Below are 18,371 nucleotides of genomic sequence, written 5' to 3' on the forward strand. Positions count from 1 at the left end.
TATGTCTAAACACTGCTACATCAGCAGAAACAAAAAAGCAAAATCTAACCGAACTGTTCGAAAATTTAAAACACCTTTTAATACAAAATAACATTTCAACAATAAGTATTTCAAAAAATATCAACATAATAAACATATGGTGGTCGGAAATAGAAGACATAATCAAAACAATCTTCAAAGAAAGCAACATTAAAATCATAGTTTGCATGAACCACATCGAATACATAAGCGATCTAGATCAAAGAAACGAACTATTTAAAATATATCACACTTCTAAACTCGGAGGTCATTCAGGAGTAAACCGAACCTACAATAAAATTAAAGAAAAATATTGCTGGGAAAATTTAAAGAAAGACATACAAAAAAGAATTTCAATGTGCCAAGAATGCCAAAGAAACAAACTAAAACGAAAACCAACAAGACAACCGATGACTTTAACAGATACACCTTTCAAACCATTCGATAAAGTTGCCATGGACATAATGGGACCATTCGAGATTACAAAAAATAATAATCGATACATACTCTCAATTCAAGACCAACTTTCAAAATTTATTACTCTCACAGCGTTAAAAGATCAAACCGCGGAATCGGTAAGCGAAGCCTTTATAAAAAGATTCATTTGTATTTTCGGAACACCAAAAGTAGTATTAACCGACAAAGCTCAGAACTTTAAAAGTAAACTGCTAAAACAAATAGCAAAACGATTTCAATTCGAAAAAATCGAAACAACATCATTCTCACCACAATCCAACGGCTCTGTCGAGAGAGCTAACCATCCTCTCTGTGAATTTATTAAACAATTCACATCAAAAAAATGTGAATGGGATGAACTTTTAGAATTGGCACAATTTAATTATAACACAAGCATTCACACTGGTCATAATTTCACGCCACATGAACTTGTTTTTGCCTTTCCAGCCAAATTACCATCTAGCGTACCGCTGAAAAAATCCGAACAATTACCAACATTTAACGGATACTTAGAAAATTTAATAAAAAACATGAACGAACTAGCACACATGGCTAGAGAAAACTTAATAATTTCAAAACAAAAATCAAAACAATACTATGACCGATTTATGAACCCTATAGAATTCAAAATCGGAGACAAAGTCTGGTTCATGAAAGAACCAAACCCGGAGAAATTGGAGAAAAATAAATACTTAGGACCGTTTGAAATACTAAAAATAACAGAAAAAGGCAGCGTTGTAATAAATTACAACGGGAAACCAAAAACAGTTCATGCGAATAAATTAAGTTTAGTTAAACAAATAAATTAATATTCTTTTTATTTCAGAAAATACAATGGAACAATATTCACTAGTTATATTAATACTAATCACTCTCATTCAAACAAGCAAAGGGCTCATCGGATTTAACTGCGCTTCAACCAACCCAACCATTACAACATACTCCCTTGTGGACACTGGAGAATGTGACTTCCACGAAACAAAAATAAATTCAACACAATCTACAATAGAATTACTACAAAAAACCGAATTTAAATCGATAAAAATCATCCAATGTAAAATAGTAATACAACGTACAGTTTTTCATTGCGGCATGTTTAGCCATTTAGGCCCAACAGAAAACGCACTTCAAGAATACGTTTACGATATATCACACGATAATTGTAATAACATACACCAAACGGGTATTTTCAAATACGATAACGTACACATTATAACAGGACTAAAAATTAACTCTACAACATCCAAAGGATTAGACTTAGCAGGAAAAGTAGAGGGAAAATCTTGCTCAGGAGCAACCTATGCCGATAATTTCGGAACATGGAGTAACGTTTTTGTACAAGGTCTTATAAGAATAACTCTATGGGAAAGTTACGCAGCAGTTAGATTAGAAAACGACAAAATCAAATTAAATTTGGGTACGGTATGCAAATTTTCAGACCAACACTGTATTAATATGGAAGGAGGCCACACTTTTTGGCCATTATTACCACGCGAAAATTGCTTTAAAAATCAATATGATATTTTATATAGAGGCTCGGTCACTAAAATAACCTCACCTAACCAAGAAACAATATTTAGCCTAAATACAGAAGAAATATCTTTTGCATTGTCAACTAGAGGGAATATAAGTTTTTGTAATAGAATCCTAACAAAAACCGAACACCCAAAACTTTTTGTATATGAAAAGTCTAACATCAATGTACTATATGACAATGACATTCGGACAAAGCAAGGGATACTTAATTATGATTTATTCACGTATTTTAATAGTAAATTCGTGTATGTAGAGAAACATTTTAGGTTAGAAACAAAAAACCATTACTTAAATATTTTAAAACAAAAACGTGAACTGGACAGAAAATTCCTATACAATTCCCTATCCATTGCATCCATTGCACCTGACGAATTTGCATATAGCCTCATGGAGAAGCCTGGGTACATAGCTCGGCTGGCAGGGGAAGCCGTAGATATCATACAATGTACGCCAACTGAAGTCCAACTACTTCACACAGACAGATGTTTCGTACAACTTCCAGTAAAATCAAAAAACGAAACATACTACCTCACACCAAAGACACACATCTTACTGAAAACAGGAACAGAAATAAACTGCAATGCAATCATCCCCCAATACTACAAAATTGGAAATCAATGGATAAATCTTACACCAACACCAAGAAAAGCAACTAACGCAGTTTTGACATTGAAACCAAATACTACAATAACATGGCAACCGACCGAACTAGAGTCATTAGCAACCAGTGGCATTTATTCTCAAGAAGATCTGCAACAGTTACAGGACCATATACTCTTTCCTATGGAGAAAACAGCACTCCTCAACGTAATTGCAAGAGGTATGCAAGGCGACGAAAGTATGCAAGGAGGACTAATATCAAACTTGATATTCACTGAAAAAACTCTAACCGATCTAGCAGAAAACCTCTGGACCAAAACCATCAATAAACTCACTAAATTCGGCTCTATAAGTTCCGCCATTATAATGAGTATTATCATATTTCAATGCGTCAAAAGCGTGTTTAACGTGATAATCAGAGGATATACGTTGCATTCAATATATGGATTCTCAACATATTTGCTAGCAGCAGTATTCAGCTCTATCACACACTTACTGATAGCGTTAAACAAACCACTCGCCAAACAAAAATACAAAGACACAACGAAAAATAATGAATATGAATTGCAGCAAATAGTGATTGACCACCCAGAAACCACCATACAAAAATCACCACCTCTATATCTCCAAACCATACACAAAGAACCACCAAAAATCATACCTGCAGCACCAATTCCAAACAAAATTTCCAAAACAAACAAATATGATACTCTAATCTTCACATTAGACTTGCATTAATAATAATCACAAATTTATATAAATAAAGACCCTAAAATGGAACTCTACTGCACCGTTATACAAAATATTATCATTTTCAGAATATAATTACTATTAGTTTTAAGATAAAATTTATAACCAAGTAAAATTGACGAAGACCTCAAATTGATATAAACTTAACTATTTCTTTCTTTTACGTTGATATCGCATCGATATGCAACTATCTAGCCACGGAGGTGTTACGTCCTGAGACGTAAAATTAAATCATTTTGAGATCAACGGCAATCATGCGAATTGAAAGTAGCAAAATAAGCACAAAATGTATTTCACCTACTTTTTTTTATTTTACGAAACGCAAAAATTAATAAATCAAATTCAGCAGAAAACTCAATTGAGAAATTGAAACATCAACTTGATTACTCGACAACTAAATGTAAGTCAGTTAGCCAATATATAAAACAGCGTCTCAATTTTTTAGCCAGTTGATTCGCGACTCGCGACAATTCTACTGTACCAGTTGACTCTGCCACTCATTGAGTGAAATCCAATTATTAAATAAAGTGTTATTAAATATTATTAAATAAAGTGTATCAAGTTCATTTCTATAATTTCCATACGAAATATTCTCAATAATAAAGAAACCAATTTAAGAAGAAAATAATATAAAGGAACAAGGAGTAAGATAATAATTTATCAACATCTTCAACAATATATATATAACCCAGGTAAGTCCTGCCATTATACATATTATATCATAATCATACCGTGATAAAATAAATTTTACTCATATTAAACAAATACATGTCACGGCTACGGAGTCGCGACATAACACCATCATTACTATATCATCCGCGTATCCTATCGTCCAAATTTTCTTTCTTCCTATTACCACTCCTCCTTCCTGAATTTTACTCATTTTCTCTTCTAACTCCGCAAAGGCAAGATTAAATAGCATGGTGCTCAGCGGGCACCCTTGCCTTACTCCCTTTTCTGTGTCAAATTCCCCTATTATCTCTCCTCTAATTTTTATTCTGCGTCCTGTTTCCTTGTATATTTCTTCTATGCTTCTTCTGATCCTTTTATCTATTTCTTTTTCCTTCAGTATTTCCCATATCTTCTTTCTTCTTATCCTGTCAAACGCTGCTTTCATATCAGCGAAGAATACAAACAATTTCCCACCTTTTTCCCTGATTTCTTTTCCTATTACCGTTTTTAGCACGTATATTGCATCTGTTGCTCCTCTTTTTAGTCTGAATCCCATTTGCGTATCGCTTAGTATTCCTTTTTCTTCTATCTCTCTATCTAGTCTTTTCCTTACTATTTCTGCATATATCTTATATCCTGTGTCCATCAGTGTTATACCCCTATAGTTGCTTACTTCTTCTTTTTTTCCTTTCTTGTATACTGGTATTATTATTCCCTTTCTCCATATCTTCGGGTATCCTTCTCCGTTCCATACTCTATTTAGACATTTTGTCAGATCATTTATTAGGCTTTCCGTCCCAGCCATCCACGCTTTATTTGCAATCCCATCTTCTCCTGTTGCTTTTTTCTTTTTCATTCTCTTTATCACCTCTACTACCTCTTTTACTTTTATTTCCCCTCTTTCTTCATTTTCCCCTCTTTCTTCTTTTTCCCCTCTTTCCTATTCTTCTCTTTCTTCTTTTTTATTGTAGTTCTTTTCTTTTTCTCCCAGCTGCTTCTTGAAGTGCTTTAGCCATTCCTCATTGCTTATTTTTTCGTCTATTTTTGCTCTTTTTTTCTTTCCTCCGCCCACTTTTTCCCAAAATTTCCTTCTCGTTCTATCTTTGCTTATTTCCTCCGCCACTTTCCTTCCTTCCTCTTCTTTTGCCTTTCTTATTTCCTCTCTGTAATCCCTCTTTGCTTCCAGGTATCTGCTTCTATCCCCAATTCCTCTTCTTAGTTCTTTCAGAGCATTCATTACCTTGTCTCTTTTTACCTTGCATTCTTCTCTCCACCAGCTTTTTCTTGTTCCTTTTTTACTTCTTATTTTCTTTTTTGTTTTAGCGTTCTGCACTCTGATTTTTATCTCTTCCCATTTTTCCGTTCCTTCTACTGCTCCTATCCATCTGTGATACTCTTTTATTCCTTCTTCGCTCCAGTCTTCTCTTAACCTTTCTTCTTCTCTGTTTTCTTCTTCTTCAACCCTGTTTTCTAGCTCCACTTCTACTGGTAGGTGATCCGATTTGATTCTCTCTCCCATTTGCATTTTCTTCACTCTCTCTTCCCCTCCTATATTTCCTATTATGTAGTCAATCATCGACATCCCTCTCGCTCCTATATATGTAATTTCTCCCTCTTCATCTCCCTCTTTTTTCCCATTCATAATCACTAATCCTGTCTCTCCTAGCCATTTCACCATCTCTTCCCCTTCTGCGTTTATCGTACTATCCTTTGTTTTTATTTCTTCTGTCTGTCCTTCGTTATCCCATTCTCTTCCTTCGCCTCCTGTTCTAGCATTAAAGTCTCCTCCTATTATTAATATTTTTCCTCTATTTTCCTCTATTTCTTCGGTTAGGTACTCATAATTTTCTTTTTTCTTATGCTGCATGTAGACTGATGCAACCGTGCATTTCTCTCTCTCTATCTCTATTTCCCCTACAATGACTTCTTCTGTCCTTTCTTTCTTCCATTTTACCTTTATTCTCCCTTGTCTTTCTCTAACTGCCATCAGTCCACCCCCTATCTCCCTACCCCTTTTTCCTTCCCTTCTCGAGTCCCTCGATTCAATGTTATACTCATGCAAATTTCTTCCTATTCCTATTTCTGCTTCTTCTCTTTTCACCCATGTCTCCGTAAGTCCTACTATATCAAAATTTCTAATGTATTTCCAGTCTTCTTCTTCCAAGCTCTTTATTCCCGTCACATTCCAGAATAACATTTTTACTGTTTTTCTTCCCTTCACCTCTTCTCTCTTCTCTCCTCTCTCACATTTATTTCCGAAACCCTTCCATTCCTTTTATTGTCATTCTTTCTTCTTTCATTTCACCTCCACTCTGCCTCCCCTGCTCTTAACCCGTTGTGCCATATTTTAACTTCCTTGCCCTTATTTTTCAATTCTCTTGCTTTTCTTCTTACCTCCTCTCTTATTTTCCTCTGTTTCCACGTCCAGTCGTGATCTATATATATTTTTTTCTCCCCTAGTTTACTTTTTTTCTTCATTATTCCCTCCTTTTGTTCCCATGAGGCACACTTTATTTGCCACATCCTCTTCCTTCTATACTCTATCCCTTCCTGTCTCTGTTTTATTTATGGTCTTCCTATACTCCTCAGGCTTATTATTTCCCCCTTAATTCCCATTCTGTCCTTTAACCATTCCTCTGCGTCTCCTTTTTTTTCCCATTTCAATTCTCTCTCCAGATCCGTTACAATTATATTATTTACCCTACTTTCTCTATCCATCCTCTCCTTCATGTGATCCATTTCATCCCTATTATCTACTCCTTTTTCTTCTGCCCTTGTCTCTCTTCCTTCCACGCATTTTTTTATCTTATTCACCTCCTCTTCCAATCCAGTCATTCTTTCTTCCCACTTCTCTTGTCTTCTTTTTTCTTCTCTTTTCTCTTTTTTCCTTTCCTCTCTATCCTTCTCTAATTCTTCTCTAAGTTTTTCTAACCCTCTCTCCCATTTTGCCTCTCTTTTTTTCTCCGCCTCTTCCATTCGCCTCATCATTTCATTTAGCAGTTCCTCTCTTTCTCTCTTCCCCTCTCTTCTCAGTTCTCTCATTTCTGCTAATACTCTTTCAATTGCGTTATCTTCTCCTTTACTCTCACCCACCCCTATCAATGTTCTGTTCATTTCATTTCTTTCATCCCCATCTGTTTCACTCCCCTCGCTTTCACTTTTGTACCTTTTCATCTGCCTCACTTCTTCCTTGTTTCTTCCCCTCAGGCCCTCTTCGCTCTCTCTACCTCTCACCCCCTTTGCCTTCCTCTTGTCCCCTCTACCATCCCTCTCTTTCGCTGTTCCTGGCGTTGTAAACATCTCGTTCCTGTTTCCTATTCAAATTCCCCAACTTGCTCCCGCCTTAACTCTCTCTCTTATTCCCTTTGTCTTCGCCTTTATACCCCTCTCCTACGCTCCTCTTTTCCCGCCTTCTGTCTTATCTAGCCTAACCTATCCTTTCTCCCTTTATTTTTTTTCTCACCTTACTTCCTTCGCCCTTTGTTTCCCTCTTTTTTCTCTTCTCCAAACCCCTTTCCAATCCTCCTGTACCTTTTCTCCACTTTTCCCTTCACTTCCCGCTCTCCTTCTCTCCAAAATTGAGTTATACTCAGCACTCACACAAGACACGTCCACACTCATCCAAGTCTCAATATAACCCTCTATAATAAATATATATAATAGCATTATTAGTTATATATATTAGTGCTTTTGGGTCCTATACCAATCGTGTAGCTAATACACACAATAAGAACTGTCCAGGGTACTAGTGGCAGTGGCTCTAGCGGTAGAGCATCGGCCTGCGGATCCAGAGGACGCGGGTCCGGTCTGTCCGTTCGTTTTTTACGATAAAAATTTACCTCATTACGTCTAAAAATTTAACACACATACACACACACACATGATGGACGGAAAGCATGCGAACGCACCATAAAACGCACAAGCATCAGCTTAGTAAGGGAGGGAGGTGGGAGGTGAGTCGACTGTACCGAAGCACGACATAGAACGCACGGGCATTAGCTCAGTAGGGAGGGGGGGGTAACTCGACAGTGCCGAAACACGTAAGAGGAGGGGAGGTGAGTTGACAGTGCTGAGCTGAAGATGCACGGGAATCAGCTCAGGGAATCAGCTCAGTGAGCTGAGGCCTCTCTTATTTACCTACTCACAAGTAACCCTACCCAAGTGTCACTCACCGATTTTAACCAAACTTGGCACATCGTTAGAGCACTAAAAAATATTGAACCCGTGTTTTTTTATTTTGGCCGAATCCACTGTTAAGGGGTAGAAACCACCCCTAATAACCCCTAACCAGGCTAACCCACCTAACTTTGGGTAGAGCGAGTTTGATTAATTATTTTTTCACAAGAAAGTTAACTTCTCAACCCGGATAGGCTAACCCATTTATAACCTGATATAACCGATCCCCACAAATCACTATATCCCTTATACACCATCCCTATCAACCCCTAAGCAGGCTAACTCACCTAGCCCTGGGTAGAGCGAGTTTCATCAGCTGCTTTTCTATAGGAAAATAAAGATCATAACCAGAGAAAGGTCAACAAAATTTTACTTTGTAATAAAACTTTTGTATAAAAAATGAGTTAAAACCTGTAAATTTCATAGAAATAAATAAAACCGCAGCCAACTCGTTGGAAGTAAGCTTCTTCAAATAAAATGTTCATTCGCAAGCTTTTTTTTGTAACAACGACTATACTTTTCTTGTATTATCTTTGTATTTTTTTTAAGGTTTAAAAAGTTGAAAAAAATCTTTTGACCTCAAATATTTTGAGAATAACAGTAACTGTGATTTGAAATTACTTTTTGAAGAACCGTCGACATTAGCGTGACCCAATGTGCACCGCGTGGAGGTTATCGATCGGATTTTGCACATCATTTGGCCATGAAAAGGGCCGTTTGGAATTTTAAAAGATTTTTTATAGTAAGTGGAGTTCGTTTAAATATCATAAAATTAGTGAAGACAAAAGTAACACGAAACAATAAAAAATGTACTATTATTTAAAATATTAAATATTCATAATGAAATTACTATTATTATTTTAATATTTATGTGGAATTAACGTATTGCTTACTATAGTGTGGTTTATCGACATTGTCAAGAGCAAAAAAGTGGTTTATACAAAGACATTTGGTGCACCATGCACATGTGACAATCCCAAATAGAATACAAAAGTGGCATTTAACATCAGTATGTTGAAAACAATACTGAACAGGAATTTTCCAACTATTTGGTTTTTCAAGTACGTAACCACTTTTGTACCATCCATATTTGAACATGTTTGTAAATCGTGGTGAAGAAAACTGGTTATGCGTAAGAGATTGTAATTTAAAAATGTTATTACGTAAATGTAAGTTAATGCTAAAATTGTACAACATAACTATATCTGAAAAGTTTTTTACAAAATTTTTCCAAGGTCTAAATCCATAGACATCTAAAGGCTGTATCATTCCCGTCGTTCCAGCAGGTATAGTTTTAATTTGAATATTTTTCATACCTGTATCCAATTTTTCAAACACTTTTTCATTTTGTCCAGTCCAAGAATCTAAAATTAATAAACTATCCGTATCAGCTGCAAGTAAAAAAACGTTTTTAAACCATTCAGTTACAATATCAGATGTTAGTTTTCCTGATTTTGAAGGTAAAACATAAATATTATCTGCTTTATAAATAGTAGATTGTACCAATGGTCCAAATTTACCATCAGGTTCTTTTAAAACTATTAACAAAGGTGAGTGTAGTTTTCCATCTGCTGAAACGATTGGCTGAATTGTATAACTATGTGTTAAAGAATTTATCGACTGTGCTAGACATTCTACTTTTTGGGTGCCTATGATTGATAAAGTACGGCCAGCGTGAACCTCTAGATTAAACCCTGATTGGTCAGAATTATAAATATTTTTTTTACCTCTTGCTTCCACTTCTGACCATACCTCGTCTACAAATTCAGAAGCTGCTTGTTTCAATTCGTATTGATTTGTCAACTGTGCAGTAGTAACAAACTTATTAATTTTTCTTGAAACTATTCCATGTTTCACTTTAAAATTATGCACCCATTTTGGCGACGCTTTAAAATATTTTGAAGCTAATTGTACACTTTCTTTTGCCAATAACCCCCATCTTTTTAAATCGATATCATGAACAGGTAAACGATTTTCAGTAGCATTATTGAATTGCTGTAAAACGTATTTTGAAATATTGCGTAACTTTTCTAATCTGGATCCTCCTTCTTCTATTTCTTTTTCCCATCTGTACAGCATTCTCTCATGTTTTACCATCTTAAAATTTTTCTTTACTGAATCCAAACTTCTCCTTTTTTTAGTACTACTTTTACGCCAAAAAGTAACTGCTCGTTGCTTATAATCCAAATCGACATCCTCTGATTGGTCAGAAATTTCTTTTTCTTCATAGTCATCGAAATCTTCTTCTACTTCATCTTCCACGCTTATAGCATTAGCTTCTACGCTATCATCATAGTAACATAAAGTTTCGTAATTTTCAACAAAAATTTTAGTATTCGATGAAACTTTTATTAGGTCTGTTAAATACGAAGCAAAAGATCGTTCTTCATCTGTTATTTGACTTTGGATATTATATGCTGGGTCATTAAATGCAGAATACAATAAATTCAAAATATTTTTTGGGTTCATCAGCATGGTGGGCTATTTGAATTATTATTGAATAAAAAGAAAGAAAAAGATACTCGTAAGTTATCAAATTATTTATTCCACACGGTTCTTCTGTTTCTCTTTGAATTTATTTCTTATAAGTTGATATAAAAAATGATCGTAGATAAATTTAAATTATGTTCTGTTTTTAGTTGGTATAGGTATTTTAAATGATGCTTAAGGTTAACGTTTCGATATTATTCCTTAGAATCAATTAATATCATCTGATTGCGCGTAAACTTAACCCTGAAGGTACATACAGGACTAAAATACCCGGATGTAAAATTGAAAAATGTGTGAAAAATTCACTTTTGATCTTGTAAATCTCTAAATATAATATTTATACTTTAATAAAAAAATGTTTGTCATATTTCCAGAAAAATTTACTTTTGTTAAAAAATATTATATTTAATAAAATATAAAATATATTTAAATTTAATAAAATAGAAAATTAAATCAAGATACGAATTGTAAAAGAGACCGTAAATACATCCACAGTGTACCAAACTGAAGCTTTAGGATAGTACACCTTAAAGGTTAATTTAAATTAAGTTTTTTATATTTTTTATGTATTGAAAGATAGAAGCATTTTAATACTTGGAAATTGAGGGGCGGTTTATGAGGATTGTGCGGATTGGTGCGGATGAGGTACATCAAGGTTCAGGTTGTGTTGGCCTATCAGTGGTTATGATCTTAATTTTTTGACAGCAAAGCAGCTGATGAAACTCGCTCTACCCAGGGCCAGGTAGGTTAGCCTGCTTAGGGGTTGATAGGGGTGATTTATGAGGATTTAACGGGTTTTTTAGGATAAGATATATCAAGGTTAAGGTTGTGTTGGCCTATCAGTAGTTATGATCTTAATTTTCTTACAGAAAAGCAGCTGATGAAACTCGCTCTACCCAGGGTTAGGTGAGTTAGCCTGCTTAGGGGTTGATAGGGATGGTGTATAAGGGATATAGTGATTTGTGGGGATCGGTTATATCAGGTTATAAATGGGTTAGCCTATCCGGGTTGAGAAGTTAACTTTCTTGTGAAAAAATAATTAATCAAACTCGCTCTACCCAGAGTTAGGTGGGTTAGCCTAGTTAGGGGTTATTAGGGGTGGTTTCTACCCCTTAACAGTGGATTCGGCCAAAATAAAAAAACACGGGTTCAATATTTTTTAGTGCTCTAACGATGTGCCAAGTTTGGTTAAATTCGGTGAGTGACACTTGGGTAGGGTTACTTGTCAGGATAGATTTCCAGATGGAATGTTTAAGCTGATTTTTCGTTAAATCTATGTGAATTTTTATTACATTATTTTTCAAAATCTCCTCTTTTACTTGAGCATTATTTTTAATACCATTTTAATTTATTAAAATCTTAATAATAATAGGAATAAAAATAAACAAGTGTTTCGAACTCGGCTCGGACCTACAACTTCTTGCTCTTTAGTCTCATTCATTAACATCTGTTCTATTTTCTCATCTTAGATTCAATAGCATATATCATGTACCTTGCCTATTTGCACGTTTAGATTGCGTTTGTATATATTACTGTTATTATTGATCAAAACCATACACAATACAACATAATTCTCAGAAGGAGTTATATCCATATAAAATATAAATTTATAATCAAGTTGATGGTTTATGCCTACAGTACTTCCATACAATTTTGCAATTTTTAGCGGTATCGAATCTTCATAGAATATATTTATAACTTTCCTCTAATTAAATAAAAAAGAAATTAGTATTATGTTATTCAGTTACATGGTAGATATATAAATTCCATTATTACCGTTTTGTTTGGTCAATTAAAAAATAGCTCGAGCAAAGTGTGGTATTGTAAAAAAAACATTTTCAACAAAGTAAAAGATTGTATGAATGTTTTATTGTAATAGTTTCAATTCAAATATGATAATAATATTTGTTTTCTTACTAATTTCTTACAATTTACTTATAGTCTTGTTGTATAAATGATTATATAAATCTTTACATTCAATCGCTATTACAAAAAACTTTACAAAGTAAATAGTTACGTAAAATATTACAGATATATCATAAATAATAATTAGTAATTTATTGTTAGTATTTGATTTATGTTTCTTTATGTAATTTATTGAAAATAAAAATATTTAATTGTCTCTTAAGTATCAAACATATTTAATTTCTTATTATACTGCATTATTTCGTAAAACTGTGTTTGTTTCGAAGATTTTGAGAGTGAGCAAATCAATATAAAAATAATTTAATTGCAATGAATTAAATAACAAATAAATAATTGACATAACTTACTATTTTGTAGAAATTTTTATTGATATTTAAATAAAATTGATACTAACATAGTGTATTTAAAAAGAGTAGTAAGTAGTTAAGAAACTAACAAATCTAATTTAAGTATAATTCATTCATTGAAGCTATTACAAGCATACTTGTAATTTTTAGGCCACAAAATGTTTATTTTTACAATATCATTCAACCGTCAGAGCTATTTTTAAATTAATAGAATCAGTAATTACCATGTAACTGAAATATAACTATACTAATTACAATTTTATTTTAAATAAACTTGTCAATATTCTATTAAGTTTTATTACAGCTAAAAATTATTGAATTTAATGAAAAAAAAATTGCACCTGATATTAAAGGAAATTGTACTGTAATCGTAAATCTCCAAAGTTTTTTCAATAATATATTTTGTGTTTATAACTGTGACTAAGATTTATTTATGTTTATATTAATTACTTTCATAGGCTATCGTGTACAATTCTGTTCAATCAATTAAGTAATACATATAAATAAAGTTAAAACGTAGAAATTTGCTAAGTACAGGAAGTATATACTATATAGTATATTAAAAATAAGATATATTAATAATAAGTTAACAAATTAAAAAATATCTTAGACAGTAGAAAATGTAGACAAAGTGCAAAAAGTTTTGAGTTCGAACCACACTCAGATTACTTTTTTTCCGTTAATATTAATGGAAAAAAATAAGCGGTATATGGTTACTATTAAGACATTAATATTTTAAAAATAATGATTAAAAATAATTATTAAAATTAATTAATAATTATTAAAAATAAAAATTCGACAAAAGAGATGATTTTTATGAATAGTATTATAAACTCTGTTTTTTTTTATACGAAATCTACTCGGATTTATCAAATAAATCTGCCTAGATTTCACATAGAAATCCATCCTGAAAATCCAATTCAAGGCCATGTGGAATCCATAGAAATTTTCTTAGATAGCTAGTTGGATATTCATGTATAAATTTAGCAATTTAGCTTGAATTTTCAACTGAACTTTTTCAACAGCGGGCAGATAAGAAACGTAGATCTTTGAAAATGAAGTGTCTTTCTTCTCTGCTACGATGAATGTGATAGTAAGTTAAGATCTGAAAGAATAGAATATTTAATTTCATTTGTGCTGCAAACCGTCAGAAAATGATTTTTCACGTTCTCTGCCAATTCAACCGCCTGCATATAAGTATCTGGTCATGTTAGTTTTACAGATTCAAAGTTCTGTTTATACAGATTCATAATTCTGTTTTAATAATTATTTTTCCTGTTTTCTATACTAATTAAAATCAAATACTATTATGTTACATTATGTTTTAAATTATCTACAATTTTTTGAATAATTGGTTTGGTAGTCGGCATTATAGATTTAATTATCTGTTAAATATAAAAAGCGGGCACTTCAATTAAAATTTTATATTTAATTAGATACTGAAGGAAAACATTGCATTAACGTCATTGCTTTCTGTCTTGATGGAGGCGTTTCGCAATTTTTGAGATGGTAAGTCATGGTCACATTTACCATAACAGACGAGGAAAACACTTGATTCTCAAATATCCATATTTCATATCTACCGTTGTTTGTATCTATAACCTGTATTAATTGAATTTACGAAAATCAAAGTTCTCTGTTCTATAAGATACTAGTTTATGAAAACGATATATTATACGTAATCATTTATTATAGCTTCACTAATACTGTTGGAGTTTATTTATCACAACTAACGTAAATATTTATTTTCAATGATTTATAAATGAAAAATGTTGCTCAGTATATAAATAAAAATATATATTAGTAAATAAAAATTATGTATCCGTAAAAAAGGTCGAGAGAAGAAGATTTCATTTTTTGTGAGTGATTTTCTGAGTCTTCGAGGTTTAAGACACAATATTAATTAGCCACTTTTTTGTCAGCTCATCATCTAAACTTTTCCCGCTCGCGCTCTCTATGTACACTAATAGTGAGAAAAATCTTGAAGAGTATATTCTAACTAATTAATCATTTAAATTGTAAACATTTGTTTGCTATGGTTTGCGTGATCATGTGTATAAGACCATGGCATTATTTGAAATTTTTTACAAATGAATTGTATGTACATCATCGAAAATCAGAATAAGCCAGGAGAATATAACTATATTTAATACTATAATGCGTTTAAAAATAATTTAATTAAAATATACTAGTTTCAAAACTGGTATTATGATATTTGAGATTCACGAATACGATTTCCAACAAATACTTAAACTACTAGAATTAAAAAATTGTATATGGTTAATTACTGAAATTATATATATTAGTCATGAAGCAAAATGAACTTAATAGTAATAATAAAGAATATTTTGCAGTAGTATTTATTTTTGTTTAGTTTGGCACTAATAAAATCTTATATTAATTATAGTAGCCTCTGTATACTCGAGAATTTCGATCTATACGTTTAGATAGAATTTAGTTACTAGTTACAGTTAGTCTAGAGAAGTTCTATATTATTCCAATATAATAAAATACATTATTCAACAAAATCAAAAACTTCTTGTATTTATAAGATATTCATGTTAAATATAAATTATTTCACATAGTCCGTTTCACATTTAAAAAAAAATTACAATTATAAAATGTAAAACATAAAATTCAATTATTATGAAATGCATATATATTATCCAAAATATATTTCTAATAAAAAATGTACATAAATAAGATAAATACAAACTTTGACGGTAAATTTGAACAGAGATATGGAATAAGTATCTATTTAACTATATATTTGAAAGAGCTTTAAAACTTTTGTTTGGTAAGTCGAGGATCGAAACTTTCAGTCACAACTTCCATTCACTGTCCTGTTTACTGAATGACGGTCGTTTAGTTTCTTACACTCTCCCTTTATTGTTCAATACCCACCAGCGTGGTCACTTTTAAGAGCACTCTCACTGACGTAGCCAACGATTATATGATAAAAAAATTTTCTATATAACTCACTTCTTTTTCGCCATAGTGAATTGTGGTAAAATGTATCGTTTCCCTAGTCAAACAGGTACTGCTATTCGATCTCAGCAGTTACACTTAAATGCTATCATTATTATAATGAAACTTTATATTTTCAGTCAACTTCTACATTTATTAATCAATATTTTTTCTACAAATAATGTAAGTGATCACATAAAAGTACATAGATTTTTAGAGGAAAAGTTTTAATAATAATGTAATCGAAATCTTAACAAATTGAATGTTTGATGAATGGTGATGAAAATATAATTTGAATAATGCATCAACATTCAATCATCTTTTTCCACAAGAAGTTATTATTTTCCATAAAATGAATTATTAGCTTTTTAACAAATAAAATAATATTTCACATTATATCTTATTCAACAAAAAGTTAGCATATATTAATTGGCATAAAATATTTTACACAGTAAATCGTACATTTAATTTAATTTTTTAACAATGAGTAGACTCTTAAAAATACAATTCATTAAACCATTTAATTATTCGTAGAAAAACATTTTATGTAAAATACTTTGGGCCAGTTATTTTTCAATCGAATTTTTGTAAAATTATATTTAGTTTCGTAAAATTATCTTCTTTTCTAATAAATGCTATTTTATGCTCTTATTCAATCAACGAAATATTATCTTAAATGAAGAAATTTTAAAAATTCTTATAGAATTACATGGTTTAGAAACGTTATCTGTACGTAATGGACCTAGTCCTCTAACTTATTAAAATTATGATTTATCCAATTTATTTAAAAAAAGATTAAGTTTGAACGAAAATTTTTTTATTCGAAATATAGAAAACAGCTTTACACAAAACCTTTAAAGAAACATGAGTTTAATATATAATTTTAATCTAAATATTCAATCATTCACAAAGACAGTTAAATGTCTATTAAATTACGATGAGAATTCAACATGTTTAAATAATTAAATTTTCATTTTTAACTTCAGTGTTAAAACTTTAATTTTCACTGAAAATCCATGGAAAGACTACAGCGATATCTAATATTAACAATATAATCTTTTCATTTGAAATAATAGTCGACTGAGACCACTCAGTCATCACTCATCCATGTATAGTATCTAGACCAAGAGTTAGTTAATGTGAAAGTTAAAGTAAAATTTCTCGGCCCAATATGTAATCGATCCTGTTAAGATAGATAATTATTTCGATCAAACCGACAAAGAGATAATGCGCGAAATGGAGTGAGGAATTAATAGGAAGGGAAATGGCACTATAGCAGTTATGCTTATATAACATATGTGTATTAGTAATCAATAGACTTACATTTAGTTAAGTTGAAAATGTTACCTTTATGATTGGGATAATTCGGTAAGCACCTTTCCCTTTGAGTGATAAGTATGATAGCTTTTGACAGGACTTCGAAAGAAAAATGAAACAGGCAAATAAAAGTAAGACTGTTATGAATTATGATCTCACTTTAATTAAAGAATACAAAGCTTAGAACTTAACTCTAACGATTGAACATAGAATTTAAGCAAGATAAAATGTCTAGCTAGCTTCCAAAATAAGTGGGTCACTCATGTTCAATTAAATTAATTTTATCACTGTTGTTTTCGATCGCTACACTCAGTCGACTTACATAATTTGGTAGGTACAAATTTTACCTTCTTATGAGTAATGATCCGATGGATGGTCTGATAGTGTGCTAGTGTATTGGTGCTATGTATGTGATAACTTGCGGTGAGTTACCTTGTGTGGAAGAACTATTTTACCGTAGCTTTAGAGGAAACGGTAGAGAAGCAGTAATAATAGCGTATATTGGCGTGATATTGGCGAGACATTCCTTAGCTATACATAACAAAGCGACTAATGTTCTCCGAACGTATCTGATCCTTTGGATCCGTGTAAGTATATTGGAACGATTTTCTCTCAAAATAACTACTACTACTTCTTATAACAGATATATTACATCTGTTATAACTTATTAAGTAGGTAAGAAATGTACTTTTTGACAAAATTTTAATATTATCAATTTATATTTAATTCAATCTTTTTACATAATTCATTGATGAAAGGAAAAAAGAAAGCGTATATACGACTACTTAGATTTGTATTTATGATTTAGTTAATGTAATTTAGTTGTTAAAATTGTTGTTTTGTTATTATTATTCTTTTTTGTCTATTATTTATTGATGTAATTTATATCTTTTTGGTTTATATATTTTTTCTAGTTTTTAGGTATTATAACGTATTTTAGAAATCATTTTTTGTCTTTAATATTATTAATTGGTTTTTATTTAGTAACTTTTGTGGCAAATGCTTTTTTATACATTATAAGCTGTAAATTTATTTTATTTAGTTAACAAATATAAACCGAATTCTTTTTAATTTAATATCGACTTCACTTGGAAATTGATGTTAAATACATATTTT

The 18,371-nt window shown here is 31.7% G+C and overlaps 1 protein-coding gene across 1 annotated transcript in view; it reads right to left on the minus strand.

The window, feature by feature from the left end:
• Nucleotides 1-15,820, minus strand: part of LOC131675463 (beta-alanyl-bioamine nonribosomal peptide synthetase ebony) — a 964,295-nt gene extending 948,475 nt beyond the window's left edge. Inside the window, exon 1 of the mRNA XM_058954451.1 lies at nucleotides 15,688-15,820. The gene's annotated coding sequence lies outside the window, so the exon portion shown is untranslated. The remainder of the gene's footprint in view (nucleotides 1-15,687) is intronic.
• Nucleotides 15,821-18,371: the final 2,551 nt, after the last annotated feature.

This window comes from Phymastichus coffea, unplaced genomic scaffold (assembly GCF_024137745.1).
Source record: "Phymastichus coffea isolate CEN01 unplaced genomic scaffold, Cenicafe_Pcof_1.1 PCOF00001, whole genome shotgun sequence".
Lineage (NCBI taxonomy): Eukaryota > Metazoa > Arthropoda > Insecta > Hymenoptera > Eulophidae > Phymastichus > Phymastichus coffea.